General features: G+C 36.6%; 1 pseudogene; it reads right to left on the reverse strand.

Moving 5' to 3' along the window:
• Positions 1-279: 279 nt before the first annotated feature.
• On the reverse strand, positions 280-1,781 carry LOC124964106 (elongation factor 1-alpha 1-like; annotated as a pseudogene).
• Between the last annotated feature and the right edge of the window lie 21,571 nt (positions 1,782-23,352).

Below are 23,352 nucleotides of genomic sequence, written 5' to 3' on the forward strand. Positions count from 1 at the left end.
AGAAAACTTAATTATACTCATGAAGTTAACAGATTATCAACACCAGAAATAGGTTGAGGAACTTCTTGCTTAACATTTGTATAGAAGTTCAGGTTGACCAAAAGAAGACACAGATTTCTCATTAAACTTTTGTTTTAATGGGTCTCAAAATTCTGTGACAAGTTTTTGGTCAAGTTGTTTCCATTAAAAAGTACTGATTTTAAAAACCAATAACTTAAAACTACCAAACACACGCACAAAAACAAATGGTCCACGAAACATTCTCTCTTTCTGAAGGTTTTACGATGCATGGTTAACATTAACCAGTCTTTTCCTATTAAACTTAAATGGCCAATTGAGACAAACAGTTCTGAGACCTGTTCTTCCACCACTGATTAAGACAGGGGTGGCAGGTGTTAGGGGTAATATTCTTTTAGCCTTCTGAGCTTTCTGGGCAGACTTGGTGACCTTGCCAGCTCCAGCAGCCTTCTTGACCACTGCTTTGATGACATCCACAGCAACTGTCTGCCTCATATCACAAACAGCAAAACTACCCAGAGGAAGATAGTCAGAGAAGCTCTCAGCACACATGGGCTTTCCTGGAACCATGTCAACAATGGCAGCATCACCAGACTTCAAGAACTTAGGACCGTCTTCCAGCTTCTTACCAGAACGGCGACCAATCTTTTCTTTCAGCTCAGCAAACTTGCAAGTAATGTGAGCTGTGTGATAATCCAGTACAGGGGCATAGCCAGCACTGATTTGGCCTGGATGGTTCCAGATAATCACCTGAGCAATGAAACCAGCTGCTTCCATTGGTGTCACCAGCAACATTGCCACGACGAACATATTTGACAGACACGTTCTTGACATTGAAGCCCACATTACCTCCAGGAAGAGCTTCACTCAGAGCTTCATGGTGCATTTCAACAGACTTTACTTCAGTTGTGATGTTGACTGGAGCAAAAGTGACCACCATGCCAGGCTTGAGAACTCCAGTCTCCACTCGGCCCACAGGGACAGTACCAATACCACTAATTTCGTAGACATCCTGGAGGGGCAGACGCAAAGGCTTGTCAGTTGGACGAGTTGGTGGCAGGATGCAATCTAAAACTTCAAGCAGTGTGGTTCCACTCGCACTGACATATTTACGGGTGACTTTCCATCCCTTGAACCAAGGCATATTAGCACTTGGTTCCAACATGTTGTCACCATTCCAACCAGAAATTGGCACAAATGCTACTGTGTCAGGGTTGTAGTCAATTTTCTTAATGTAGGTACCAATTTCCTTAATGATTTTCTCGTATCTTCTGACTATGGGGTGGTTCAGTGGAATCCATTTTGTTAACAACAGCAATTAGTTGTTTCACACCCACTGTGTAAGCCAGAAGGGCATGCTCACAGGTCTGCCCATTCTTGGAGATACCAGCTTCAAATTCACCAACACCAGCAGTGACAATCAGGACAGCACAGTCAGCCTGAGATGTGCCTGTGATCATGTTTTTGATAAAGTCTCTGTGTCCTGGGGCATCAATGATAGTCACATGATACTTGCTGGTCTCAAATTTCCACAGGAAGATGTCAATGGTGATACCACGCTCACGCTCAACTTTCAGTTTATCCAAGACCCAGGCATACTTGAATGAGCCCTTTCGCATCTCAGCAGCTTCCTTCTCAAATTTTTCAATGGTTCTTTTGTCGATCCCACCACATTTGTAGATCAGATGACCAGTAGTGGTAGACTTGCCCAAATCTACATGTCCGATGACAATGATGTTGATATGAGTCTTTTCCTTTCCCATTTTGGCTTTGATTTAGCGGTGGTTTTCATGGACACCTGCATTCTGGTGGCAAACCCACTGTGAAAAAAGCCTATTGGGATATTTATGTGGATTGTGTAGAAGTCGTGTTATAACTTTTTAGGCTTTTTGAGCTTTCATCAGTAAGTTACACAATCACTGGTTCCATTTTTTTCCCCCAGTATGACACACACATGTTCCAGTTCACTTACTTGGTGTTAACATGTCTCACAAGACACTTGCTTCTATATTTAGTTTCAGCCATTCACTATATTTTTCTTATGTTCAACAGCAGGGACCAGCAAACTGTGACCTGTAAGCCCACTCTTTTTGTAAACAATGTTTTATTATAATCCAGTCACAATCATTCATTCATACATTATCTACAACTGCATTCATGCTATGGAAACTGAGTTGAAAGTTTTCAACAGACAGTATACCCTGCAAGCCTGAAATATTTTCCACATGGCACTTGAAGAAAGCTTCCTAGGCCCTGTTCTTTACACAATTGAATAATGAGTAAACACACCTCACCATGTTTTTGTTGAAAATCAACAGTTATGTATATGAATCTATTTTTGGACTTCCTATTTTATTCTGTTAATCTACATATCTGTTATTATGCTAATACTGTATTGGCTTGGTTACTACCTTTTTGAAGTAAATTGTTAAGTCAAATGCTGTGAATCTCCACCTTTGTTTTCTTTTACAAAATTGTTTTGGTCATCCCAGATCATTTGCATTTTAATATAAATATTAGAATCAACTTGTCAACTTCTCAAAAAAGTTCTTGGAATTTTGGTTGGGATGGCATTAAACCTATGGATAATTGTGTAGAAATGTCATTTTAAACAATAGTAAGCCTTTCATCTATTAATTTAGGTCTTTTTCTCAGCAATGTTTCTTAAGTCGTCAGCTTAAAAGTTTTAAACATATTTTACTAAATTTGATCCTAAATAGTCTGTTTTCTACTGCTTTTATAAAAGAATAGATCTTATTTATCTTTTCTAAATAGTTTATGCTAAATGCAGAGATACAATTGATTGCTTTATGTTGAACTCACACACCATGACTGCTTATTCACTTGTATTAGTTACTGTGCACAGGGTGTCTATGGGTTTGCTCAAGTTCTAGCACTGCAGACTAGGAAAAGTCCTCAGAAGAAACACCATAAAGATGTGACTCTCACACAATTCAGTTCCCTCCTTTCAAGAATCAGTTTTTTCAGGTTTCATTGTTGTTATTTCTGTCTCTGATTAAGTTCTATGCCTTTTTTTTTTCAAATTCTAAATTTTTATTTCATCTTAACATACTCATTGTTGCAAGTCATTCTAGAAGATATCTGTGTTCAGATAATATTGAAAAATATATGTGAAATTTGTCAACATCTATAAATAATATAATAACTATTTCAGCAAACTTTGGAAAGCCCACACATGTTCAGTGAAATCTGAAATATAAAACTTCAACAAAGTGCATGAGTATTTTGAATCTGTCAATGTATAAATTCTGCAATTGTATGTCATAGATGGCATTATTTCAAGTTTTAAAATAATACTGATAATGATGTAAAAACATTAAAGAAGGGGACAGTGAAATAAGAAACATAAATTTATATTTACCTGTGAAATCTCATTTCTAACATCTTTTTACTAAATCTAACTGAAATAGAAAAGGCAACAGCCCATGAGGCACATTTTCAATCATCTTGAAATGCCCTTTACCCTAGTAATTTGCTTTCCAGCTCTACATGCATTTTATTTATTTATTTTTTATTTTTAATATTTTTTTGTTTTTTTATTTTATTTTTGATTCATTGTACACAAATGGAGTACAAATTTTCATTTCTCTGGTTGTACATGAAGTAGAGTCACACTGTTTGTGTAATCATGCATGTACATAGGGTAATGATGTTTGTCTCATTCCATTATCTTTCCTTCCCCCCACACACCCCATTTCCCTCTACACAATCCATTGTCCCTCCAGTCTAGTTTTATGCCTTTAAATGTGTGTGTGATTTTAAATTAATCTACAATTTATAATTGTTATATGCAGAATAATCATTCCAATACAAGATCCTTGGCAATTACTAGAGTCGGAATTCAGTGATTTTGCAGATTTCCATCAATCTCTAACACATTTTGATTGATTGGGATATCATTAAATCTATGGATAATTTGTACAGAAATGTCATTTTAACAATATAACATCTTTCATCTATTAATTTAGGTCTTTTTTACTTTTATTTTTATTCAGCAATGTTTCCTAAGTTGTCAACATAGAAGTCTTAAACATATTTTATTAGATTTGTTCCTAACACATTTCCAAAAATCTATTCTGTTGAACACAAGTTGTTCCTTAAAATGAACAATTAAGAGGATTTGTTATGTGGTTCAATATTTAGGAAGTCTACTTAATCTTTCATCCATGATTCCTCCTAGATACTTACAACTCTTGGCATACTGAAGGACAGTTCAAGACTTATGGTAAATAAAACTATTAAACTGTAACAGTATTGATTTAATAAACATTTATTAACATTTTAGCATTTTTTCCAGAAATATTTCATGTGGAACTCATTTTTTAGCACTTTTTATATTTCACAGTCTAGTGTTCTATGCAATATTTAAAGAAATACTGCATTAAAAATATGCCCTTTTGGGGCTTGTGGCTCAGTGGTGGAGCACTTGCCTAGCATGTGTGGGGCACTGGGTTCTATCCTCAGCACCAAAAATAAATAAACAAATAGAATAAAAAGTATTGTGTCCATCTACAACTAATTTTTTTTAAATATGATCTTTATCTAGGATTTTAATTTCCTCCCTCAGAACTTCATTTAAAAAATTTTCTGCTCCAGAAAACTGGCATAGCACCCCTCTGAAAATATAGGAAATAATAAACTCAGTTTCTTCTACTATATTCTTACAACACATAACATTTCTGTGTCCCCAGATGTATAGGAGTTTTTCTCTACAAAATACCAGTTCTACAGATTATTCTCCAGTGGAATAGCTGAGTGTCCTCTAATTCAATTCAATTCTATCTGCCTGGATTGCATGATTTCACAGGTTGCAGACTCAGTTCCAGAAGACCACCTCCCCGACTTCCAATGACAACCATAAGCCCAAGTAGTTGTACTTATGCCTCTGACCAACTATATATGAGTCAGAGTTCCTGGGACACCCTTCTTAAAGTCAACTAATTTGCTAGAGTGCCTCACAGAATTCAGGGAAGCAAATTTGTTAGCTTATTATAAAGGATATTACAAAGGATACAGATGAACAGACAGACAGCAGAAGGGGCAAGGAGATCCCATGCCTTTTCCAGGTGTACCACCCTCTGAGAACCTCCATATCCTAGATATCCTCAGATATCTAGAAGTCCTCCAAACTCTGTCCTTTTAGGTTTTATGGAGATGTTGCATAGGCATGATTGATTATCTCACTGGTCACTGATGATTAACTTCACTTTCGACCTCTCTGCTACTTGGAGGCTAGGGGTGGAACAGAAAGTTTCAAGCCTCTAATCACAGAGTTCGATCCCCTGGCAACCAACTCCCATCCTGAAACTATCTAGGGGGCCACCAAGAATTACCTCATTACAAAAAAAGATGCTCCTAGCACCCCTATCATTCAGGAAATTACAAGGGTTTTATGAGCTCTGTGCCAGTGACTGATGGCAGAGATCAATATGTATATTTCTTATTATTTCACAACCCATAAACATATCTTATTTGTTTTCTACCTCCATTATTTTACTTAGGGCAATTATATTAATCAATATATTTATTCCCTAACTAGTTAATTTATATTTCCCAATTATTTTACCGTAGAGGCCAATCCTATTTTATTGCTAATACTCAAACTAGAATCCCACTAAATATCTAGGACAGTCCATAAAAATGTTTCCCATAGGTATAGCACATTATCAGAGAGCACACAGAATAACAATGAGGGCAGAATGATAGCACATAAAGCAAGATGTCATTTGTTTGATTATCTATTACTGTGAAACAAACTATCTTAAAACTTAGTGCCTAAATCAATAATGCCACATCTCACAACTTAGTGGATCAGAAATTCAGGCAAGCTTTGGCTGACTATCTCTTCTCTTCCACATGGCATCAATAGGACTTACTCGGGAATACTCAGAGAATTTGGGACTGGTGGAAAGTTAAGTTAGCTTCACTTATTTCCCTTGTACCTTAAAGGTATGGCTGGAAGACTGGGCTCTACAGGATCCCTCTTCATCTCCTACAACCTCAGAACTTCTCCATGTGATGTCTTCTGCCAAGGAGTCAGATTTTTCTCCATGGTGTCTCAGGGTTCCAAGAGATAAAGGTAGAAGTTGTCATTCCTCTTGAAACAATGTCCAGAAAAAAATGTCAGGTGCCCCTTCTGCCCTACACTCTTTATCAATACAGTCAATGCCCACTCCAGATTCAAGACAAGGGAAACCAGACCCCACACTCTATAGGAGAAATATCAAATAATTTGTGTTCATCCTTAATACACTACAGCATTCTCAGGGTAAAAGGCAGTGGATATTTTGCTGAAAGTGGCATGAAAGGGGACTTACATAGATAGGGGCAATAAGTTAGTAGAAATTGACAGTGTCAAGGACAAAATGATTAGAGATGATGCAGGGACCAAAAATATGAGTATATTATAAACAACTTCATGCCAAAATATTTGAAAATTTGGATGAAAATGAAAAAAATCTAGCAAAGTACAATTTATTCTAAAAATTTAAGGCAAAAATAGAACTACCTAGGTAGTCCTACACTATTGCAGAAACTTAATCAGAAATAAAAAATCTTGCCACATGGAAAACTCTATGCCCAAATGACATAGTGAATGAAGATTTCCAAACATTCAAAGAATAAACTATTCCCATAATACCCAAGTCTTCCAGAGAGCAGGAATAGAGGGTAGGAAGCTAGCAAAATCTCATGTGAGACATGCTTGTTGGAAAGGTAGGTCTATAATTGCCCTTCTTGTGATATCTCTGCACATTAATGACCCCATTTTATTGGTATCCTGCTTAAAATATGGCCTTTAGTATGTATTCAATGTTAATATAATATCAAACACTAATTGAACATTACCCCATGTTAATGCATGATGATCAGACCCTTAAGAAACTTAAATAAACAGATAATTAGGTTCTAGGTGATCTTTTTGCTTTTAAGACTTTCTGGGTATGACAAAGAAAAAAGATTTTTAATGTGAGAGCATACCGTTTTTTCCTTTTCTCTCTATCTCCACTAAAGATAATTTTGTCATTGCCCATTTAGATTCTCTCCCTTCCTTTTTTTTTTTTTTTTTTTTCTTTTTGGCAGCAGGCATTGAACTGAGCAGAGCTCAATCCCTGAGCCACATCCCTAGCCCATTTTTCTCTATTTTTTATTTTTTTTATTTTGAGACAGGGTCTCGCTAAATTGCTGAGACTGACTTTGAACTCATGATCCTCCCGCCTCACCCTTCTGAGCCACTAGAATTACAGGCATGTGCCACCTTGCTGGCTTCTGTTCCTGTTTTCTGAAGAGAAGTCCTTCTTTGCTGGAGCCATTCCTTAATGATGCAAAAGTATAAAAAGGAGAGAGTGGAGAAAGGGATGATGGAGTCTTTAGTCATGTCTATTTACATAAAAAAGACCTGGGAGAGGGGACAAAAGGATTGAAATATCTGGGTGTCAGGAGAGTTTGGAGAGGTTTCTCAGTAAAATACCTCAGAGAGATTATGAAGCTATCTTAGAAAGTATAGTTTGGAAACATAAATTTGATTCTTATTTTTTATCTGTAAATTCAAATAAAGATTAAAATTACTTTCTAGATGACTTATAGTAGTGGTAACTAATAGCATCAGCCTTTGCTAATGTATGACACCTTCAAAAAATGAGCAACATGAATGACTACAACAAGCATATTTATTCTTATAATAAAATGAAAAAAATTACTTATTTAACTAGGTTATAAGCTGGAGTTTCCTGCCTTGTGAACTACACAAACTTTAGTTGATCTAATTTCCAAAATATGAAACTTTCCCAAATATTACAACAAAACCCAAAGGAATTCATGTTCTCTAGAACCTCTTTTGCCACCTTGGTTCTTGCTGCCATGTATGTGCAGTGTCTATGATATGTAACCTGAACCTAGATATGAAACTCAACCCTCTCTCCAATGTACACAGATACATACACAACATTATACATTTATGAGTCTGGTGGACTTTGCTGGCATTAGAGAGGGACAGGGGAAACAGGCTAATATATCCAAACAACTACTAATGGAATATTGAATCAATGCCTTTCTGCTACTATAGTATAGTCCCAGGTTTTTCCCAACTCTCTAGAAGCCCCTGCCCTCTTTCTCTTTCTTTGTCTTAGTGCAGAACATCTTTCCATCTTCTGATGGTGAAAATAATAATAGCTAATCTTTTTTAGCATTTCATGTTTCAGATCCTATGCTTAATGATTTACATGTATTATGACAATTACTCCTCACAAAAATCCTATAATAACTACTAACATTATTTTCCTTTTTACAGATGAAGAAAGTGAAGAATCTAATAATTTTTCCATGTTAACATAGCTAATGGCATGACTAATAACTGAACCAACACAGTCTGATTCTAGAGTGTCCTTTGAACCACTATACCATACTGCCTCCAACTGTGATATATGACTTTGGCAACTGCCACAACCTTTGTCACTGTAGGGGAGTCTAAAGAGGTTGCAAAGAACAGAGATGACTTCTACTCAGAACCTTCAGTTCTTCACCATGTCACAGAAAAGAATTTAAGGACACATCAGTTATGAGTAGCAGAGCAAGAGATTTACTGTAGAGGGACAGTACACACTCAAGAATGGGAGTATGGGAGAGCTGAGAGAAAAGTAAGTCACCCCTTCCTGGTTAGTGGTTTAACTTTTATCTCAGAGGAACAGTCGCTAGGGCGCTGGATGAGAGGTGGAGTCAGGGCAGGGTTATGCAGTTTTACACCAGTTGTTTTTCTTCCATTTGAAAATTTCCCTCAAATGCTCTAATTTTGATACTTCCTTCATTGCATGTTACATTAGCATCTTAAAGCTCCACCCAAGTGTATGCATCTTACTATTTCAATGAGGCAAGGGTCATTTCTCAGTCACTGAAGTCTTGAAAGTATATGCTCCCTAAAGGATAGTTCCTCCAGATGCCTTGTAGTTTTGTTGCTTTTACAGACAATTTTCAAGTTGTGGGCAAGGACAAGGACACAAGAACACAGGCTGGGTTGCTCAGGAGTTGTTTGTTTTGCATTTGTATAGTTTAGATATGAGGTATCCCCCAAAGACGTCTATTGATGCAGAGATATTCAGAGGTGAAATGATTAGATCTGTGATAGGCAGAATCTAATCAGTTTGAATGAACTGACTTATAACTGAATACAAGTGGGTCATGGCTGGAGGAGGTGGGTCATTGGGGTGTACCTTGAAAAAGTGCATATTCCATGTGGCCCCATCCCTCCTCTCTCTCTGCTTCCTGACCCAGCCATGAGCTAAGCAGCTCCCTCCACTGGGCCCTTCCCCCCACCCAATGATACACTGCATCATCTTAGAGTCAGAGTCATGGAGTCAACCATCTGTGGACTGAGACCTCTGAAAATATGAGCCCCAAATAAACTTTTTCTCCTCTAAGTTATTTTTGTCAGGTATTTTGGTCATAGTGATTAAAAAGCTAATTAAAATAGCATTCTAACAGTTTGGGGGCTGGGTTCTTTTTGAGATTCAGTGCTTTCTTTGTATCCCTAAATTCCTATCTCATTTTGACACAAAGTAACATTTATCCCAAATGAGCTTTCTACTCAAAAATGCTTCTTACCATAAAAGCACTTCTGAGTTCAATCCTTAACGTGGCAACAACTTTTTTCACCTCATCATGCATATTTTTTTAAAGCTTGAGACAAAAATTTGATATAAAACAAAGGAACAAAAATATTACTTGAGGACTGGGCTTGTAGCTCAGTGGTAGAATGCAGGACTAGAATGTGTGAGGCACGGGGTTCAATCCTCAGCACCACATATAAATAATAAATAAATAAATAAAGTCCATCAACAACCTAAAAAATATTATTTGATCACATATTTGTAATGAAAACTCAAGTTATGGGACTTAAAGCATGTGATCTGCTTGGGAAAGCAGGAAAAGACAAGAGGAAAGAGGAGTGGTCAGGAAGGATCTGAAATGACATGCCTACCTTAAAACAAGGTAGGTCCTCAGGAAACTGCCTTGGTTGCAAAGGTTGAGGCATGTAAATAATGTTGCATCCTACCTGTGCAGCTCTGATATTTGCAGCCTCTTCAGTGGAGATCAGAAATGGGAAACAGAAGCAAACAGTAAATAGGAATAAAAGGAGCTGGTAGCAGGAAGGTAGAAGTCACTGTACAATATAAGACTTTCTACTGGAGGCCCATTGAGGGCAGGCAGCCAGTAATGAAGATTCAAGGCAGAAGTCTGCCTCATGACTATATAAACCTGTTATGGGGGAGATGCATAAAAGGTCCTGAGAACATGAATCCCTAAAAATGGAAGTTGTAGAGGCATCTGAAGGTATTTATACCTGTCAGAGTTCTCCAGAAAAACATAATGAACAGAATATGAAAAGAGGGAGGAAGAGAGGGAGGGAGAAAGAGAGGAAAAAAGCATATATAAGCAGAGAGAAAAAGAGAAGGTGCGGGGGTGGAGTTTAAGGAATGTCCTTACCCCATATAAGGGTCTGGAGCTTTTGAAATTTGAAACCTGTAGGACAAGTTGACAGACTGGAAACTCAAGTGTGATTTTTACATCGTAGTCTTGAGGCAGAATTCCTTCTTCTCTGAGAAGCCTTAGTTTTTGCTCTTAAATTACTTGACTAAAGGAGGTCCTCTCACATAATCCAGAGCAATGCCGTTATGTAAAGTCAAGAGATGGTAATGTTGATCACTTGTACAAAATATCTTCACAGCAGTATCTAATATTCCACCAAACAACCAGACACCATAGTCTAGCCACATTGAGGTGTAAATTTTAACAAAGTATTCTTTTGAAATATTACATTCTAAATCCAATTATCAGGGGGAAATGGTCATCAAGCAACAAAGGGGGTTTGCCAACAGAAAAGAAAGATTTGGGATGAAACCAGGAGCCAGGCTAGTGTAAGAATAGTGGATATTTCTTTGAGAAGCTAGTGAAATTCTTTGAGATGATACAGAATTAGAGGATTGTGTTAGTAAGTGTTGAATAAAATAAGAATCACCTGGGAAATGTGTTTAAAATGCAGATCACTGAATTTTTGATTCTGTAAGTTTAGGGAGGAATCTTCATTTTAACCCAAATGATGTTGATGCTGATGCAGGTCACACTAAGATGACAACTGAGAAAAAACTGAAGTTAATGGCCAACATTCCTCCCAGGGCTAAAGAGAAAGTAAATTTCTCAACATAATACAATCTCAATGAGGATGAGCTTCCCACTTAAATGACGGAATGACCAGCTAGGCCTGAATCATGGTATCCCACAGAAGGAAAATAAGCATCATAAAACACAAGGAAATGATAGCCTAGATATGCCAAGTAAATTTAATTTCAGAATAGTCATTTTGAATGTACAAATGGAATCAGAACTAATCACAATTGAAAGCCAATTCAGGATGTGACCCGTACCCCACTTCCTATTCCTATGCCTTTCATTTGTTTGCAGTAATGAAATTAGAGCACATGGCAGAGAAACAGAACAAAGTAACTGCAATGCTAAGTGAACGGTTTGTTCTCTGTACCCAGTTTTCCAAACTGCTGTTTATGGGGGGAAAAAAAAAAGTCTGCATTCTTTGTGCCAAATGAGATGCTTGCAGTTTGCATGACTTATATAGGGTATAGTATTGGAATGCAAGCATACCAAGGACAAAACTGCTGAGAGAAGATGGCTGGGAGCAAAGTTTAACTGAATTACTGTTGATAACAAAGAATGGAGAGTGAATCAAACTTTCATCTTATAAGACAAAGCATTATAACTACCATGTGTTTGAAATAGCTCACAGAGTCATGCAAGCAGATCACATACTTTTGAACGTGATCTAATTCATGATTACATCCAAGGACCTCTACCAGTTTCCTTTCACTTAGAATCATGGGCTTCTAGAATGTTCCATTTATAAGTGCCCCTGATATTAAATCCAAATATCAAAATTCCCTGTACAAAAGACTGGCCAAATGTACAAACAGAGAAACAACATGTATCCCATTTGCTTACAATAAAAAAAAAAAAAAAAATAGACTGGCCAAAGTTCTTCCAGCCTCTATTTTAAAGCTCTTGACAGGGAGAGTGTTACCTGAGAAGCAGCCTTGGACACATGGAAACACTAATTTAAAAATTACTCCTTTTGATATATTCCGTTTTCCTCTCCCAACATTTCCAGTATAACACTCACCTGCACTTGATCCTACCCCTTATCTTCCCACAAGCAGAAATACACACACACACACACACACACACACACACACACACACACAAACACACACACCCTTTTCATCAAGCACCACACACACTCCAACCCCCTAGGGACCTTTACAAACACTGACTGTGACTAGGAAGCAGACAAGCAGATCTAAAAAACATTTGATTCCCCTGAGGAATAATATGGATTCCCCACGGTAATCATTTATTAAGTCTATAATAGTAATATGTTATTTAACACACAGGAAGTCGCTGACTTTCAATTTACTAGCCATCTCAATCTTTCATCAGAAAAGAAACTAGAACTGTAACTATATAAGTATTTCCAAGCATTAAAAATTGTTCCTTCCAAAATGTTTGCTTCATTCTTCACATTGAAGGCATCTAAGAAGGTGGGAAGAATGAAATATACTTTGGTATCAGGTAGATAAGTAGATAAGGTAGAAGATAAGTAGCAGTGCAATTCCAAAACAGCCAAAATTTCATGACCCCTCATTACAGCACAAAACATTTTACAACAAAATCTTTAATGGTTTCTTTCTTTAAAAATGAATGTTCTGACCCTCTACATTGTTAACGCCATATAAAATGTGATCTAGCAGTGAGTTAAGGTTCTTAGTATCTTCTGTGTGTCTCACACCCCAACACACCACAATAGATAAGTAAATTCAGATAAAATTTAATTCATTATTTTTAAATTTTGGTACCTATATTTTAAAGACATTAATTTATAAAGATAGTTTCCTAAAACTATTTAAAATTTTTTTAATTTAATATAAAAATTTTCAAAATTCCTTAAGTCTCTTTTTACAAATACTAATGGAAAGGATATTAAATATTCACAAAATCACACCTCATGAAGTCGGTAATACAGCATTATTTACTGACATTTCTTTAAAAATTTACTAGAAGTTAACATAACTATATCATTAAGTTCATAACTGTACTTGTACATAATCTATAGCAAATGTAAAACGAGTTCACTTTGTATGAAAACTTGAAGAAAAATAAACCTTACCTCCACTACTCCCCAGCTGTGTGATAATCAAAAAAATATTTTATCTCTCTTATCTCTCTTTGTTCATTTGTAATGTAGGCATAAATTATCATTCATTTTTATTTGTATTAAACTTCTTACAGCAGTGATATTTACACATATTTTAGGTGAAATACCGAACACAGTACTTGGTATATAGTAAGGCTCACTAAATCATAACAGTAGCCATTGTTTAGTTGCTTTGAGTGACCAAATGTCAAAAAAATTCAAAACAAACTAGAACCTGGGTGCAGTTGCATGTGTCTGTAGTCCCAGCTTCTTGGGAAGCTCAGACAGAAGAATCATTTGGGTCTACAGGTTGGAAACCAGAGTATGACCCTGTCTCATAAGAAAAGGAAAAAATAAACAGAAATTCTTCTAGTCTGGGAGTGTAGCTCAGTGATGGAGTACTGGCCCACTGTGCTCCAGAGCATGGGTTTCAGTCATAGCATCACAAAAAGACTTTTGGCGGGTAGGGGGCAGTTACTGGGGCTTGAACCCAGGGGCACTTGACCACTGAGACACATTCCCAGTCCTTTATTATTTTTTATTTTGAGTCAGGGTCACACTGAGTTGCTTAGGCCCTTGCTAAGTTGCTGAGGCTGGCTTTGAACTTGTGATCTTCCTACCTAAGCCTCCTGAACTACTGGAATTACAGGTATGTGCCACCATGCCCAGCATAAAATGATTTTTTAAAAGAGGTTTTTCTAATTTCTATGGTGTTTATATAATTCTTTTGATTTTACAACTTACAACTATTGAAGTATCATTGATACAAAAATTCTAGTACTTATTCTTGTACTTCTTTTTTCTATGGAAAAAAAGTGTTCATAACATACTATATTAAAATAAACACACAGAAAAGAACAGTACTTGTCACCACAGGCTTTAGAAAAGGAAATTGGTTTTCAGAGAAGTTGCCATTGCTCAGAATCACACAATTAGTGCATAGGAAAAATCAGAACCTGAGGCAAGGTCTGAGACAACTTTTAGCACTTAGAGTGATAAAATTATTAGGAAAATCAGAGCAAAAAATATTAATTTTCCATTAAATTGGATTGGTACAATATCAGAACACTGAACCAAGAGTTTATAAGCACAGGTATTCAAATTACTGGATTCATCCATAACCCAAGTAAAAAAAAAAAATCATCTCTGCCAATTGATTCTTTGTTCATTAAATAACAAAATCAAATGTAGGATCTGTTAAGACATCACCTTGAATTTTTCCATTATTATGTATTTAAAATTAATATGCAATTATTATTACTGTGAAATAATAATATATTTATATGTTTAATATGACAAGCATAGAAAAGTAGGTTGAAGTAAGGGTGAGAAAGCAATGTCTGGACTTGCCTTAAGATACACTAGCAAATGTATATACAACAGAAATGCATAAACATGGTTATCAAAAGACATGCACAAGAATGCTAATGGCAGCACTGTTTCTAATTCTAAAGAGTGAAAATAGCCCAAATGTTCAACAGATTTAAAATGAATACATAGTAGCCTATTCATACTGCTGAATACTGTACATCAACAAATGAACAAACTACAACAAAGTGCTGCAAGGTGGATGGATCAAACCTGAGCAAGGACAGACAAATACAAAAGTTCATGTTATAGTATTTCTTTTTTTTTTAATTTATTTTTATTGTAAACAAATGGGATACATTTTGTTTCTGTTTGTACATGGAGTAACAGCACACCAATTGTGTAATCATACATTTACATAGGGTAACGGTGTTTGATTCATTCTGTTATATTTTCCTCCCCCCCACCCCTCCCACCCCTCTTTTCCCTCTGTACAGTTCCTCCTTCCTCCATTCTTGCCCCCCTCGCACCCCCCATTATGTGTCATCATCCGCTTATCAGCGAGATAATTCATCCTTTGGTTTTTTGAGATTGGCTTATCTCACTTAGCATGATATTCTCCAATTTCATCCATTTGCCTGCAAATGCCATAATTTTATCATTCTTTATGGCTCAGTAATATTCCATTGTATATATATACCACAGTTTCTTTATCCAGTCATCAATTGAAGGACATCTAGGTTGGCTCCACAATCTGGATATTGTGAATTGAGCAGGTGTGAACATTGTTGTGGTTGTATCTCTGTAGTATGCTGATTTTAAGTCCTTTGGGTATAGGCCAAGGAGTGGGATAGCTGGGTCAAATAGTGGGTCCCTTCCAAGTTTTCTAAGGAATCTCCACACTGCTTTCCAGAGTGGCTGCACTAATTTGCAGCCCCACCAGCAATGTATGAGTGTATCTTTTTCCCCACATCCTGTCCAACACCTATTGTTTCTTGTATTCTTGATAATCGCCATTCTAATCGAGGTGAGATGGAATCCTATGGTGGTTTTGATTTTCATTTCTCTTATTACTAGAGATGTTGAACATTTTTTCATATGTCTGTTGATTTTTTGTAGATCTTCTGTGAAGTGTCTGTTCATTTCCTTAGCCCATTTGTTGATTGGGTTATTTGTATTCTTGGTGTAGAGTTTTTTGAGTTCTTTATAGATTCTGGAGATTAGTGCTCTATCTGAAGTATGATTGGCAAAGGTTTTCTCACACTCTGTAGGCTCTTTCTTCCCATTGCTCATAGTTTCCTTTGCTGAGAGAAAGCTTTTTAGTTTGAATCTATCCCAGTTATTGATTCTTGCTTTTATTTCTTGTGCTATGGGAGTCCTGTTGAGGAAGTCTGGTCCTAAGCCAACATGTTGAAGATTTGGACCTACTTTTTCTTCTATAAGATGCAGGGTCTCTGGTCTGATTCCGAGGTCCATGGCCATTTTGAGTTGATTTTTGTGCAGGGTGAGAGATAGAGGTTTAGTTTCATTCTGCTGCATATGGATTTCCAGTTTGCCCAGCACCATTTGTTGAAGAGGCTATCTTTTCTCCATTGCATATTTTTGGCACCTTTGTCTAGTATGAGAAAATTGTATTTATTTGGGTTTATGTCCATGTCCTCCATTCTGTACCATTGATCTACCTGTCTATTTTGGTACCAATACCATGCTGTTTTTGTTACTATTGCTTTGTAGTAGAGTTGAAGTTCAGATATTGTGATACCCCCTGCTTCATTCTTTCTGCTAAGGATTGCTTTAGCTATTCTGGGTTTCTTATTCTTCCAGATGAATTTCATGATTGCTTGCTCTATTTCTGTGAGATACATCATTGGGATTTTAATTGGAATTGCATTGAATCTATTTCTCATTTTTGGTAGTATGACCATTTTGACAATATTAATTCTTCCTATCCAAGAACATGGGAGATCTTTCCATCTTCTAAGGTCTTCCTCAATTTCTTTCTTCAATGTTTTGTAGTTTTCATTGTAGAGCTCTTTTACCTGTTTGGTTAGATTGATTCCCTAGTATTTTTCTTTTTTTGAGGCTATTGCAAATGGAGTTGTTTTCCTCATTTCCCTTTCAGCTGTTTTGTCGCTTTCGTATAAAAATGCTTTAGATTTATGCATGTTGATTTTATAGCCTGCTATTTTGCTGAATTCATTGATGAAGTCTAGAAGTTTTCTGGAGCAGGTTTTTGGATCCTCTAAATATAGAATCATGTCATCCGCAAATAGTGACAGCTTAAGTTCCTCTTTTCCTATTTGTATCCCTTTAATTTCTTTAGTCTGCCTAATTGCTCTGGCTAGAGTTTTGAAGACAATGTTGAATAGAAGTGGTGAAAGAGGACATTCCTGTCTTGTTCCCATTTTTAAAGGGAATGGTTTCAGTTTTTCTCCATTAAGAATGATGTTGGCCATGGGCTTAGCATAAATAGCCTTTACAATGTTCAGGTATGTTCCTACTATCCCTATTTTTTCTAGTGTTTTGAGCATGAAGGGGTGTTGTATTTTGTCGAACGCTTTTTCTGCATCAATTGAAATAACCATATGATTCTTATCCTTAAGTCTATTGACATGATGGATTACGTTTATTGATTTATGGATGTTAAACCATCCTTGCATTCCAGTGATGAACCCCACTTGATCGTGGTGCACCGTTTTCTTAATATGTTTTTGGATACGGTTTGCCAATATTTTGTTAAGGATCTTTGCATCTATATTCATCAAGGATATTGGTCTAAAATTTTCTTTCCTTGATGTGTCTTTTCCTGGTTTGGGTATGAGGGTGATATTAGCTTCATAGAATGAGTTTGGTAAGGTACCCTCTTTTTCTATTTCCTGGAATACTTTGAGAAGTATTGGAATGAGATCTTTTTTTGAAGGTCTTGTAGAACTCGGCTGAGAAACATCTGGTCCTGGGCTTTTCTTGGATGGTAGATTTTTAATGGCTTCTTCTATTTCATTGCTTGATATTGATCTGTTTAAATTGTGTATGTGCTCCTGGTTCAGTTTGGAAGGAGCATATGTCTCTAGAAATTTGTCAATGTCTTCGGTAGATTCTATTTTGTTGGAATACAGATTTTCAAAGTAGCTTCTAATTATGTTCTGTATCTCAGTGGTGTCTGTCGTGATATTTCCTTTTTCATCATGAATTTAGTAATTTGAGTTTTCTCTCTCCTTCTCTCTGTTAGTGTGGCTAAGGGTTTGTCTATTTTGTTTACTTTTTCAAAGAACTAACTTTTTGTTTTGTCAATTTTTTGAATTGTTTCTTTTGTTTCAATTTCATTGATTTCAGCTCTGATCTTAATTGTTTCCTGTCTTCTACTACTTTTGCTGTTATTCTGTTCTTCTTTTTCTAGGCTTTAAGCTGTAATGTTAGGTCATTTAGTTGTTGACTTTTCATTCTTTTCTGGAATGCACTCCATGAAATGAATTTTCCTCTTAGTACCGCTTTCATAGTGTCCCAGAGATTTGATATGTTGTATCATCATTCTCATTGACCTCTAAGAATTTTTTTATCTCCTCCCTTATCTTTTCTGTTATCCATGTTTCATTCAATAGCATATTATTTAGTCTCCAGGTGTTGGAGTAATTTCTGTTTTTCATTTTGTCATTGATTTCTACTCTCAGTCCATTATGATCTGATAGAACACAAGGCAGTATCTCTATTTTTTTGCATTTCCTAAGGGCTGCTTTGTGGCATAACATATGGTCTGTTTTCAAGAAGGTTCTAAATGCTGCTGAGAAGAAAGTGTATCCACTCGTTGATGGATGGAATATTCTATATGACTATTAAGTCTAGGTTATTGATTATGTTATTGAGTTCTATGGTTTCTTTGGTTGGTTTTTGTTTGGAAGATCTATCTAGTGGTGACAGCAGTGTGTTAAAGTCACCCAGAATTATTGTGTTGTGGTCTATTTGATTCCTAAAATTGAGAAGGATTTGTTTGATGTATAGGGATACACCATTGTTTGGGGCAAAATATTTACTCTCGTTATGTCTTCCTGATTTATGGTTCCCTTAAGCAGTATGAAATGTCCTTCTTTATCCCTTCTGACTAACTTTGGCTTGAAGTCCACTTTATCTGATATAAGGATGGAAACATCCACTTTTTTACTGAGTCCATGTGCATGGTTTGTTTTTTCCCATCTTTTCACCTTTAGTCTGTTGATGTCTTTTTCTATGAGATGATTCTCTTGCAGGCAGCATATCGTTGGGTCTTTCTATTTAATCCATTCTGCCAGTCTATGTCTTTTGATTGATGAGTTTAGGCCATTAATGTTCAGGGTTATTATTGAGATATGATTTGTATTCCCAGTCATTTGGCTTATTTTTGGTTTTTAAGTTGGCTTGTTTTCTCCTTCAAGTGGTTTTTCTCTAAGGTAGTTCCTCCCTTTGCTGACCTCCATTGTTGTTTTTCATTTCCTCTTCATGGAATATTTTGTTGAGAACATTCTGTAGCGCAGACTTTCTATTTGTAAATTCTTTTAACTTTTGTTTATCATGGAAGAATTTTATTTCATCTTCAAATCTGAAGGTTAGTTTTGCTGGCTATAGGATTCTTGGTTGGCAACCATGTTCTTTCAGAGCTTGAAATATGTTGTTCCAGGCCCTTCTAGCTTTTAGAGTCTGGGTTGAGAAGTCGGCTGCTATCCGTATTGGTCTCCCCTATATGTAATCTGATGCTTTTCTCTCATGGCCTTCAAAATTCTATCTTTATTTTGAATGTTAGGCATTTTCATTATAATGTGCCTTGGTGTGGACCTGTTGTGATTTTGTGCATTTGGTGTTCTATAAGCCTCTTGTATTTATTTTCCATTTCATTCTTCAGGTTTGGGAAATTTTCTGAGAGTATTTCATTGAATAGGTTGTTCATTCCTTTGGTTTGTATCTCTGTGCCTTCCTCAATCCCAATAATTCTTAAATTTGGTGTTTTCATGATGTCCCATAGTTCTTGGAGATTCTGTTCATGATTTCTTACCATCTTCTCTGTTTGGGCAACTTTACTTTCAAGATTAAATATTTTGTCTTCATTGTCTGAGCTTTTGTCTTCCAAGTGGTCTCGTCGTTTGGTGATGCTTTCCATTGAGTTTTTTATTTGGTTTATTTTTTCCTTCATTTCAAGGATTTCCATTTGGTTTTTTTTTTTTTGAGAGTCTCTATCTCTTTGTAGAAATGATCTTTTGCTTCCTTCAGTTGCTCTTTCAACTGTTTATTGGTATTATCATTCATTGCCTGCATTTGCTCTCTTATCTCATCCTTTGCTTAGTAAATCATCTTAATCATGTATAATCTGAAGTCCTTTTCTGACATTTCTTCTAACATATAGAATCTAGATTTGTTTGGATCGTTTTCTTCCCTTGTTTTTTCATGTTGTTCATGTATTTTCCCCTCTAGCAGTGCAGATCTTGCGTATTGCAGATTTCCCCCTATAGGCTTATAGTGGCCCTACAGTTTTCCAAAACCTTTTCTTTATGGGGAGATCAATATTAGCAGTGCCCAATTCAGACACTGTGCAATCCTAAACCAAATAGCCCCTATGAGGAAAATAACAAAATTGTCATAATAAACAGAATGAGTTCAAATATTTTCTTCAGTATAACAAACAGATTTGCAATAAGGTCTGCAGTTTCTAATGGAGGACAAAGAGGAATGTAGAATGTGGCTGTTAATGGGATAAGAAAAGAATATACAGAAGTTCTAGATAATAGAAAGGGTGAGAATGTAATCAAAAGAAGTTGGATGTTAGCATGCAAAAAACAGAGAGAGACTCTGAGGGAAGAGGTAAACAAAAAAAAAAAAAAAAAGAGAGAGAAAGAAAGAGAGAGCCAAAAAAGTAAAGAAATAAAAACTTAAAATTCTTCAATAAGGAGAAGAAAGAAAATCTACACTATAACAGTCATATAGTAATGAAACCTCCCAGTCTTCAGTAGCCTGATGCATGAGAGGTACCTGACAATGAGTTTCAAGTCTCCAGCGGGTGTCTCAGGATGGATTTTGCCCAACCTAAAGATCGGAGCTATGGCTTCCAGGATTATCCAAGATGGCCGCTTTGGCTTCCAAATGTGTTGGCAAATGGGGAGCTGCTGCTCAGGTGTGGACGTGGTTGGCTGGATTTCCTGGAGGTGGGGTGTGGTTGGTCAGGCAGGGGTCCTGGAGGTTGGGTGTGTTTGGTGTGGTTGCGGGATCCCGGAGGCCAGGTGCGATCAGTCGGTCTGGGGTCCCGGTGATAGGATGCAGTCAGTTGGTCTGGGGGTCCTGGTGGCAGGGAGCAGTTGATGTGAGGGCCCTGGAGGCAGGGAGTGATTGGTCAGGCTGAGGGATCCTGGAGACGGGGCTCAGTCAGACTGGCCAGGGGTCCTAGGGGTCCTGGCTGTTGTCTCAAAATGGCGGCAGCCACGTGTAACCAAACCTGCAGGTACCGTGACAGAGAACTTCCAGGCAACAGCAGGCAGCTGGCACTCCACTGGCAGTCTGTGGTCAGTCTGCTGGCAGCTGTCGGATAGTCAGGAGGTGAACCTCAGGTGGTGGGTGATAGGTAAGTGAAAGACAGGCAATGGACAGGAAAGAGGCAGGCAAATGGTGGATGATAGGCACCTGACAGTGAGCAATCTGCACTCAAAAAAGGCGTCCATATGCTGGCAGACTGCAGGTGATCACAGTAGACAAATGGGGTAAACAGCAGGGGATTGATAAGCAGCAAAAACTGCCTCACCAAGAGACAGATATCCTCTGCTTGAAACCGGAGTTACAGAGAAGACAAGGAACGCAGCCTCCCTCTAGTCTGCCATCTTGGATCTCCCCTATAGGATTTCATTTACAAAAAACAGGGAAAATCTATGATTATAGTGGTCATAATACTAGTTATCCTTGAAGAGGAGTGGGGACAGGAAGGGGACAACAGAATAGGGCTTTCTGCTAATGTTGTACTTAATATGTTTGCTACAGGGTTATATTCTTTTAGTTTGTGCACCTTTTCTTTAGTTTGTTATACTTCCAAAAAAAAAAAAAAAGTGATATGGAATAGTTCTACAAAGTAAAGTTATGAAGAAATCTTGGACATATGAGGATTTTTTTTTTGTCTGTTTGAAATTTTCATATAAAAATTATAAAAGTAATCTGAAAATGCTATCTCATTAAGGACCTTAGAATTTAAAATTTAGAAATCCTTGGGGGCTGGGTATGTAGCACAAGAGTAGAGTACTTGTTTAGATGCACAAAACCTGGGTTCCACCCCTAACTTAAAAAAAAGAGAGGGAGAGAGAAGACTTAGAGGCTTCTGAATAGTGGTTGAAGGTCTAAAATTTATGAACTCTTTAGAGATACAGACTCAGAAATAATTTAAGGTGTAAGTTTATATAAATATTTATTATCAAAGGCATTTATCACCTTGAATCTTTTAAAAATAAGATTCTATCCCAAAAGTTCTTCTCCTACATACATACCAGTTTATTGTTAAATTAAATTGAGCTATCCACCTTAGAGAGATTACCAGGCTAACACAAATATAATCACATTAGATTTCAACATTTCCTTATTAAAGAGCTCAAAGAAGTTAAACCAATCACCAACACTGGAGAAAGATGGACATTGTCCCCGACACCTGAACAAAAAAAGGTATGCCTTTGTGGTTCTTATTAGTATTTATCATTTGAACTCTAGAGATGAATTCTAAAAGATATGGTTGAGTATAGGAAGGAAAGAAAAGGAGAAGGTGAATAGCATCAGCAGTCCATCTACAATTTTCAGCAAAGCCAACTGCAGATTTAGATGCAGGCAGAGTTAGTATTGCTTTAAGGAGGTAAAGAAAAATTTTGCCTACAAGGAACAGTACAATATATTTCATTATGTTAACATTAGCCTCAAGAGATTGCTGAGGGGCTGGGGTTGTAGCTCACTGGTAGAGTGCTTGCCCTTCACATGTGAGGCACTGGGTTCGGTCCTCAGCACCATATAAAAATAAATAAAGATATTGTGTTCATTTAGAACTAAAAAATATATTTTTTAAAAAAGAGATTGCTGAGTAGAACCTACTAGGTATATACTCAACACATTATCTTTCAGATGAGGACATTTTTAGACCCACTATAAAGAGTGTTCTTTCTGAGTGTTATTAGTCAAGTTTGCAAACTTAAATAGGTATTCTCATGATATGGAGAAATAATTGATTTCCCCCTCCTCTTTGATTCACTTCTATGAATATACTTTTTACATTATATACAATCAGAAAACTTGATGTCTGAGGTAAGGCTGAAAATTAACAGTTCTAAGTATGTATTAATTTTTTTTTTCATTTTGAAACCATTTCCTAGATTATTCCTACTTCTTTTTGTCTAAATTGAGAAAAAAAATTTACAGCAGCCACTTAAAACAGAAGTCAGTTTCTTTTTAGGCATACTAGTGCTGCTTGTTACTTTTAATGTTAAAGCTCAAAAGGAATTCATACCTAGTCACAGGGTATACGAATTGTAGTTCATAAACCATTACTCTCTGTGAACATTGTGATTCTGGGTTCTACTATTATATATTTCTTAAATTAAAAATTTTAAAAATCTTTCTTCATTCAGTATAAATAAAATAGGCTTAACAGTAAGTAATTGCTGATCATTTTTGCCAGATATTTTTATTAAAATTGCATGGTAACCATTAAAATGGGCTTGCATTTGCTTTGGGAACATTAATTTTCGGATTAAATAAAATACATGGTCTTATTTTAA

The sequence above is a fragment of the Sciurus carolinensis genome, chromosome 14, assembly GCF_902686445.1.
Source record: "Sciurus carolinensis chromosome 14, mSciCar1.2, whole genome shotgun sequence".
Taxonomy (NCBI): Eukaryota; Metazoa; Chordata; class Mammalia; order Rodentia; family Sciuridae; genus Sciurus; species Sciurus carolinensis.